Here is a 9,607-nt window from a genome sequence, read left to right as displayed (position 1 = left end):
AATAGTCCCACCCTTCACATGTGATGGTGTGAGAGTATGAAGTGATGTGAGTATGAAGCCATGTTTGACCGTTTGAGTATTTTAACCTCTGTATAATTAAGAACCTCTGGATATCGCTAATGTCTTGATGTGAACCATAACTGCTTGTCATTTTGGCATGTGGATATTTGGTGTCCCTATGGATAATTGCATAAATATATGTATTTCAGAGTGATTCAAAAGGAAATATTGAATTATAATTACATATGTAAGTTTTGCTGCTTTCAAACATGAGCTGCAGTCCACAACTTTTCCCTTCCTGGTAAAAAGTCCTGACAATTCACAGTCAGTGAATGCGACAGATGCAAAACTTGAAGAATACAAATACCTGAGGATGAGGAGGGGTCATACTTGTAGAAGACGCTGACGAAGATGTCGACTCGCAAAGACAAGCGTTTGGCAATAAATGGCGATGTATCATAAACAAAAACTTAAGAATTTCTGTCCTTGGTTCTGCTTTCTTTGCCAAATCGCAACAAATGTTTGTAAAACTGTTGAAACGAAAGTCTCTCGTGTAAAAGCTAAAAATAGCATCATTATTTATTAAAACTAATTTGTATGGCGCAACCCCTTTTCCTGTAAATCTCATCAAAGACCTGCTTGAGTTGTGCTAAGCTTGAACTTCAGCTCCGGGTCTCCATGGTGACAGCCAGAAGCCTGGCACTGCAGCTTCCTGTGAGCCGACACGTTCCAAACCAGAGCAACACGGCAACCAGAGCAGCTGTGCCGACTGTCACAAGATCATCCCGCTATTTATTCTATACAAATTACTTGCATATGTTTCGGCGCCGCCTTGCCCTCAAGGTTAAAGCCCTCACCCTCCTGGTGGAGGGACGTGGAGGACAGTGGGCAGTGTCAAATATCTGCTGCTCAGCTGTAGACGCTGCAAAGCTGCTGCTTGTTCAGCCTCCACACCTCGAGGCAAAATCCAGACGCTGAGAGGAAGTTAAATCCTGATTGTGACTCACACCTTTAGATTCAAGTAATTCAAAGATGCACCTTCAATGTTCTTCCCAGAAGAGCTGCCTGATGTGATGGGAACAGGAGACAATGATGAATTGTGATGTATCCGTATCGTAGGAGTGGATCACTGTGTGTCTGTGGCATGTGGTGAAGGGTCTGATTGATAAGTTATTGATAAATGAAGACATTTATCAGACTCAGTAGTAATAAAGTGTCTGGAGCTTGAGGTCTGGATGTCTTTTCACCAGGTTGTCCACATGGACCTGTCAGGACGCTCTGTGGCTGAAGCAGACATTTGACAAGCTGATATTACACCCCCGCTCCGCATGTGAGGAAATTAAGCATCTTATGAAAACGCCATGTAAATGTCAGACTGAGATGTGACATGTGAAGGTGAATGTCAACAAAAATGGGTCGAAACCCGGATTTCAGTCTTTCTCCCTCAGTAACTGGGCCACGTGCTGCTGCTCCACTTACGTGGCTTCAGCCAAACTGGAAGACCTAGTTCCTTTAGTCTCTTGAAGGTCATTTGTAGGAAATAAATCATAATCTGAACTCGGGCCTGGTATTAATTCAAAGGTGGCAAAGTCCCTGACACTAGGAACAATAGCACAGACTCGTAACCAGCAATAACAAACACTTTTTTACTTCCGAGTCGCGTTCCAGGAAAATGTTATGGCTTCTCAGGTCACTGGCAGTTTGTTAGTGAACTTATCATATCCAATAAAATATATTGATAGCAAAGCCATTCAGTGGGGGGGAAAAAAACGGAGCACGCTAATCTCTTAAAGTCTGTGCCGTTCCACTGGGGATGGTATATCCTCCTGTTCCTTTCCTTGACATTCTCCATTTGCTTTTTTTTTTTTTTTTTTTTAACAAGCTCGCAGAGGAACATAAAGCCATTCTCTCCGTCCGTCCAGAGAACAAGGTTGATGCAATTCTTCCCAGCGGATCCTCCGAGGAATTCTCCTCCTGCGAATGCAAATCAGCGTGGAGGAAAAATAAATCATCATAAAGTAATCATCGTATCATGAACAGTGGCTTTAGAAAAAGGATTTTAAAATTCCTGCAGCTGTGCAGGGTTTAGACAAACCAAGCGTGCATGTTATTCCATGAAGCAACCGTCCCTTTAATAGATGTTATTCTCATTTCATATTCCACTGGATCAAGTATCACTAAATTCTGAACGGTTCTCTGGCTGTTTCGTGTTGTGGAGCCTGTTCCCTCGTCGTAACACAACTCACAAACGCTGCCGTGGCTACGATGTGATGATTAAGATGATAAACGCTTTGAAGGTTTGCCTTTTTGTTTTGAAATATGGATCTGTTATAAATGGGCCCCTGACAAACAAACACATGCCTGGCTTCCCCGAGCGTCCTCAGAGTCCTCGAGAGCTCAGACCGAAACAATACCGCAGTAATCATGAAAGGGAATCACAAATCCTCCTGCATGTCATGTGCTCTCGCCGCTTCCATCAGCTTGAAAGGGCCGCTTAAGAATGGGTGGGCAAAATATACATGTCCCTGGATTTGACATGGAATTATTTAAACCTCCAGCGGGGGGCAAATCCACCCCGTCCTAATCCTGCGGTTGTAAACAGTCTGCTGCTCACATGACATACCTCATAGCCACTGAGGCATTTTTCAGCTTCTTTCTTTTCTTACAAAATGTCACGCTTTGAAAGTTTACTTCCTCATAATTCCAGGATAAAGTCAATAGACTGCGGTTTCTATCTTCCCAACATCCTGCGGTGGTGTTGTCATGCCGTCTCTCGCAGGGGCGGTGCCAGAGGTGTGGGCCTGGGCCCCTCAGAGGAATCTGGTTGGGATGAGTATAATGTTAACTGACTTACAAAGTTAAACAACTAAACTGATGTAAAACAATGAACAAGAGATAAAAAGCGGATAAAGCTGTGGTTATTCTAGACAGAATCGGCATTGAATGCGCCAGCTGTGATGTCGACACGACCTTTCATGCCGTCCTCTAGACAATAGGTCACCGCTGAGAAAAATATAATAAAAGCTAAAAAAGAAACACAAACACACAGAGCAGAATTGGCACTGCCCTGTTCCCTCCAGGAGCTCTGGGCTTGTATCTTTGTCTCACAAGTTTCTCCCACAAAACGCCAGTTCTTCACCAACCGTATCTGCTATCTCCCTGCATGAGCCATCTGGGAATCCTTGCCCATTAAAGCTAGGCTGGGTAATCCTGGAAAAGCTGGCAAGAGCAGGTAACACCTATTCAAATATTCCACCGATACATGCCACCTCCTCCCATCTGCCCCCTCCTCAGAGCTATACGCCCCCATAGCACATGGGTGCACACTGCCTGGCATGCGCAGTGAGAGCACGAGTAGGATGCGCACAGGCGACCAGGTTGGTTTGTGACAGACAGGTTAACTGACCAATCTTTGAATTGTGTCCGAGTGAAACGATTGGTTGTGTTTACTGCAGTCCTGTGAGGGCCACAGACACAGTTTTATTCAGATTACTTGGTTTGTTGACGCTATGGTGAAGACGATGTCAACAAATATTAGTGACCAACCCAAGCTTTAATAAGGAAACATAGAGATGGACCTGTTTGCAGACTCTTGCCTCCAGTTTAATTCCTGTTGCGCTAGACCTGCCACGTACCAATTTAAAAAATGTGGTAAGTGCACGACCTGGAGAAAAACTGAGCTTAAGGAGATGAAAACAACCAAAACCAAATGTAAAACATCTTGAGGCGAAACAAACAAAAAGAGACACATAAGATCACACGAAGCTGCTTAATTACCATAAAACTATTATAATACCCTGTTTATGATTGTCAAGAAACAAGGTTATACTTAACTCTCTTACTTTATAAATGGGCCCAATCTGGCTCTGGCATTGAAAATGTTCTGAATCTGAACCCTGATTATTAATAAAAACATATTCAGTGCTGCTTTGAGAGGAGACTCCATGCTGCACAGTGTCCCGGCTCCTCGGCCGTGACCTCGGCTCCATTCATTTGAATCAGAAAGAGCTTTTTCTCCGGAGGCGGCTGTAGTCACAGAGGAGCTGGACTCAGATCAGCTCTCTCCTTTCTTGGAACGCACAATAACTCTGTGCCAGGGGGCAAATATTCATCTTTTACTGCAAACCGTATATAAGCTTTCACAAGGATAAATGATTTTTCTTGCGAAAGTTAACATATGTCTGACTTTTATGATCTGATCTGAAGCACATGTGGAGAACACCTATGATTATAAAGCCGTAGCTGTATAAGGAAAGAATGCGTGAGGTTCTTTTCTTTTTTTCTTCCGTGGGGTCACAGATAAATCCGTAATCTTTTCAGTGACTCAACCACATACATTTTTCACGCAGCCCTGCAGATTTCGGATACATCCCCATCTCCGGGACGGACTCCCGACAGAGAAAGCTCCGTTTAGAACTGACCGCAGCACAGTGTCACTTCAGGCGTGCCCCTCTTTGTGAGAGTCCAGGGCCTCGGATCAGCTGCGTTGTGCCTCGTCCTCACTATATTGTGCAGGCGTCACTGCAAAGGCCCCTCTTCCCTCATAAACACATCCAGAAGGGAGTGATTATTTCTCAAGATGTGGAGATCGAGGACTTGCCAGTTCATGCCTCTTTATGAGTGTTTTGGCATGACGGCTTGTTCCGCCTCACAATACTTTTGTTCCTCTTATTAGAGGAGATGCTTATCCCAGCCACCCCGCGGGCCATGTGTCTCTGTCACCTCGGGCCCGGCCGACTGGGCCGAGAGAAACAGCGCTGTGGCTTTCTGTGTCTGTGTCTCCCTCCAATGAAATGCACCATATCAAGTGTCCCCAAAATTAGTAACAGTATTGCAAGTCGTAAAACACGGCATCTTCTTTAATCCGCAGTGACACGACCGTGCCCGCATTCTCTCATGTTGCCACATCAGGAATGCATTTTCATCTAATATGGGGCTTCTCAGACATGTTCATGCATTTTTGAGGCGACCAATTTGTCCCCAGATTGTGAAATTTGAAGATGCCATAAATCAGTGCATTTAGCAGGGATATTATGATTGGTTGAAGCGTGGGCTTTGGAAAATGATTAAAAAAAGAAATGTGCTCATAAGAAAGTTTCTTCTTTTCTTTTTCTTGGAAGAGACGTCTGAATTAATGCCAGGACGCAAGTTTGTCATTAAGACGGCGCAGATAAGCTTTGATGAGTCAATTCCACAACAACTTTTAGTTTCATTTAGTTAATAGAATTGTCCTGTGTTTCCTACAAAATACAAGTTGAACGTCCAATGTGTTTACACAGCATTATGTGACCAGTCCAGCAGCAACACACACACACTTCTGAATCTAATTGTATTCAAATGGAGCAGAAAGGGAAATTGCTCGTGCTGACGGCTGAGGAGGATCAGGTGATACGATTGAAATATCAGCTACGAAATGGACCTCGTGGTTATTGTTCTCTCAAATTCAACCTGATTTTGGAATAACATCCAGGAGTATAACAACGTCTGCTTTGAATATGAGGACGGTTTTCTCTCCTCCATTCATGAAATTGAGGGAAAACATCGACGGCAGTGTGAAAAACGTAAAGGAAACCATCAAATTACGATATTTGTTGAAAGTGGCCACGTGTTTAGTTCACTGTGTGTGTTCACAGCGGTCGTCAGACTCCACCGTCCCTGTCATGAGATTTGTTCTCCCCGGAGTCAACAAGACGGAATAATGAACTCATCACCGTCATCAGGGACCCACTGAATACCTATCATTTGAATTCTATTGTACAAACACTGCTGGCCCTTTTTCCCAGACACACACGTACAGATTCAGTCACACAAGATTGGGCTTGGCAAATGTTTATTTTCCCAAACACTAAATGGGACCCCAGGGATATTATGCTTCGCTCCACTTTGTCTCTCACTTGAAAGTCCCTGCTGGGAATCAATTGACATGTTTGATGGAGCCTGCTCGTCTTACGGAAAACTAGGAGACACAGAGAAGAACACATAATATAACATAACATGTAAGTTTGACTTAATAATCTCCCTATCAATGACTACAACGAGCCCACACAGGCCACCGTTCTACTTAGGGATCTTTATTTCCTATGGCCCCGACATTATCCCTTCAACATTAGAAAGGAATGTGTTGGCCTCATACCTACAGAACCGCATCAATTAACATGTGTAGGCAAATTACACACAAAAAGAAGAAGTGACAGACAGAAATGTGAGCTGTGTTCTTAGCTGCCTGCTGTTTGACTCCCTGGCTCCATGGCTCAGCCTTTCTATTATTGCGCTGCTTCCCGGTTCTCCTCAAACAAACTCTCACACTCGCTTAATTAAATCCTCGATTGGAAACGTGTTTGTGGAAAGAAAGGCGATATTCTGTGCACAAAACACTGGTGAAGACAACTCGCGGGCCCTTTGTGTTCCCAAACTGGGCCGCTCTCGCTCCAACCCAGATTGTGTCTGTGTTTGTTGGCTTGTGAGCGGGTGAATTTATTTCCAACTTCTTCTTTTCAGGGGTCACGCCGGTTGATTTTCACACACTCGCCATGAGCCGACGGTCGATAAGAGGCCCCGGTCGTTAGAGCAATTAAAATACTCAAGGATTCAATAACCTGCGCTCTATAACATAAATGAGTCGTCCATCTTACTCCGGTCAGGACGTGTTTCCATGGAAAAGCTTGGAGCCTTGATTTGTTAGCAGCTCTCACAACATCTGATCATCATCTCACAATGGTTGTTTTTTATTAATTGTGAAACTTCACCCCTAAGTTTTGGCCAAAGTGCCTCTCCCGGGAAATGTCCTTGCTAAAGCTAAGGTTGTCTAAGCAAGTGCTGTGACTCCGGAAGCGACACACACACTTTTGCGACAGAAATGTCATATGAGGTGGAGGGCTCTTCGTGTCTGGAGTTCACCGAGCCGGTCACTCCGCTGACCGGTGCTGAGACAGCCAGGGCGGAAGCAGCCGTGTCTGAGGAGCTCAGTGGTCCTGAGCCGTTTGCACCCCTGGCAGCGGCCGCCCTGGTCTTGGCCACCAGGAAAACTCAGGAGGCAAAGTGTGTCTGTGAGACATCAGTGGCTGCAGCGGCCATGAGGACACAGAGCGGCATAGTCTCTGAATAGTTAACAGTGTGTCTCGCTTCAGCGCAGTTTTCCAGATTCCGACTCAAGAGTGGTTGCTGGTGGTTTGGGGGGAGGGCACCCATCATCGATTAGATGGAATTGGCATTTTTCAAATATATTTAAAAGTTATGAGGTAGAGATGTTGAAGGCATTGGCCCCTTCAAGGTCCAAGATGGTTTTAAACGTTAGTGAGGCGTTATGAGACATGCTCATCCCTTTAATATAGACTTTAAAACAAATAAATTCTGTAATCAATGTGATCAGTCATATAATTTAGATTGCAGCTCAAAAAACACATTAAAGCATCTCATTAGAGTCTTTCTTAACTGTGAAAGAAAAGTATAGCTGTTTGCTAATGATCCATCTTGAACCAACTTGATCCTCTTGTCTTTAGCAGGTTACCTTGACTATCTTACGCGTAGCTCTCATGGGGCTGATAATGCTTTTTGATGTCGCCAGGCGCTAATGCTAGCGCTCCTCGATGTGAGGCTTAAAGGCATTCCTCCTGTATTATCATAGCGGGGACTGGTTCCAAGCCGCGGAATAAATCATACATAATGCTGCGTTGTTGCACATGCCTCACGGTTTTGGGGTATTTTCGGCGCAGCACTTTGTGTTGTAGCGGGCGACGGGGCCTGTTGTGATTGACACATTTCTAGTGGGATTTGCGGGGATTGAGGGGCCGAGAGAGCATTAGCAGAGGAGACACGGTGCCAGAGGCAACACCTGTAACATGAGTTGCATGAGTTTCAAACGAAGTAGCGTTGCAGTCACTTTTAATCCCAGCTCTGTGACAGAATTAAGTGTAGCAGCCAGAAATGTCCGGAGAAATATGAATCCGCCTGCTTCCCTTATGCCTTGACACGCTTTCGTTCGCTGTGATATTTATTTACCAAAACGGTGAGACGAGGGGAAAATTTGTCCTTTCATTCCAAGCATGCAGGTTTGCATTCAGAGGCCCAAAAAACCCCCGTTAGGTGGAGCAGGAATGCATGAGAGATGAGAGTGTATTTACTGTAATGAGAAGCAGACAGGACGGACTCTGAGCTGCTATTGTTGTGCACAGGTTTGCTTTGGATTCCCGTCTCACCCCTGCAGGCTACAGAGTCATGAATATTTAAATAGGAAAGGGACTTCCTCTAAACATCAATCAAAACCCTATCTGTTCAATTACTGGCCTCAGATCTGAGATGTCCAACCAACAGCAGCTTCTGATGAGAGGAAACTCTGCCCGTGGCGAGGGCCGTGCATATTCCAACCATGTGGACAATGAGTCAATTAAAAACAGCCCCTCGATGGCTGGCAGACCCTCAAGAGAGGAAAGTCACTGGATAGCTTTTCTTAGTGACACTGCACTTGGAGGAAATTCACGAGGAGTTTTAGTTTGGTTGAAGGCGGATCAGAAAAACAAAGGAGTAATCGCAGTAAAGAAATATTATCCCCTTTTTCTTGTGAAAAAAAACACCCTGTGTGCACCCTGTATGAAAATTTAACTCAATTCAGTATTTTCTCATAAAGTGTGTTATAGGCTCGTATTCAAAGGCACTTTCTCCCTCTGAACAGATTTCACCCTTGATAAATGCCAGAGACTAACACTGTTTCTTTTGTATTAAAATGAAGAGAACGCATGACAGAGCTTGTGTGTGCGTATGTGTGTGTGTGTGTGTAAGTGTGAGTGAAAGATGGGATCAGATACACAAACAGCTCTGTAAAACAAAAGAACACACACGCACGATAAAAGAAGTGATTAGATGGAGAAAAAAACACAAGTTTTGGACACCTGTTCAAAGACGCTCAGTTCAGCCTGTGCCATGAGAAAGAGATGACTCACGCTGGCGGGGGATCAGTTGATTATGACCGCGTGGTGTCACGGCCCCGGCAATGTCTCTGTCACCGAGCGAACGCACAACACAACGGGGCCGCAATCTCGCTTAACCACAACTACAGCACGCCTCGGCCTGCAGAAAAAGCTGTGCTTGACACAAACCTATCCTCCACTAACAAGAGCCAGACACATCAGCCTGAGTGCTATTCTTGGCAGCCGGCGCTGGTCGTCTATATGAAAGACAGATCGTGCAGCGGGGCCAGAGGACTACTACAGGGATTTTAACAGCGACCACTGCAGTGGTTAGTTAATGTGATGTTTTCTTTTGGGGTTATCCTTACATATTGCGGCTTCCTGCTCTTGATTTGGTCACACTAATTGAGTTAATCAAAGATCAGAGTGTTGTGCCCGGCAGCAAAATGGCTGATTTTAGTCTCATGTCATGGAGAAAACTGTAGAGGCTTCACAGACGGGAGATGAATGATCAGCGAACTTTTAATTTAAACTTGTTTAGACTCTGATTAAAGCAAAAATCTAGACTTTTTTTTGAGAAGCACAATGGTGTCGAAAAGTTGTCTTTTAACTTTTTTGACACCAGTGCACAGTGAGTGTTAGATAAAAAGATCAATATACCACACCCTAAAGGTCAATTATATATGAGATCTAAGGAAACAGTT

Source organism: Platichthys flesus, chromosome 13 (assembly GCF_949316205.1).
Source record: "Platichthys flesus chromosome 13, fPlaFle2.1, whole genome shotgun sequence".
Taxonomy (NCBI): Eukaryota; Metazoa; Chordata; class Actinopteri; order Pleuronectiformes; family Pleuronectidae; genus Platichthys; species Platichthys flesus.
Note: the sequence above shows the minus strand (reverse complement) of the source record.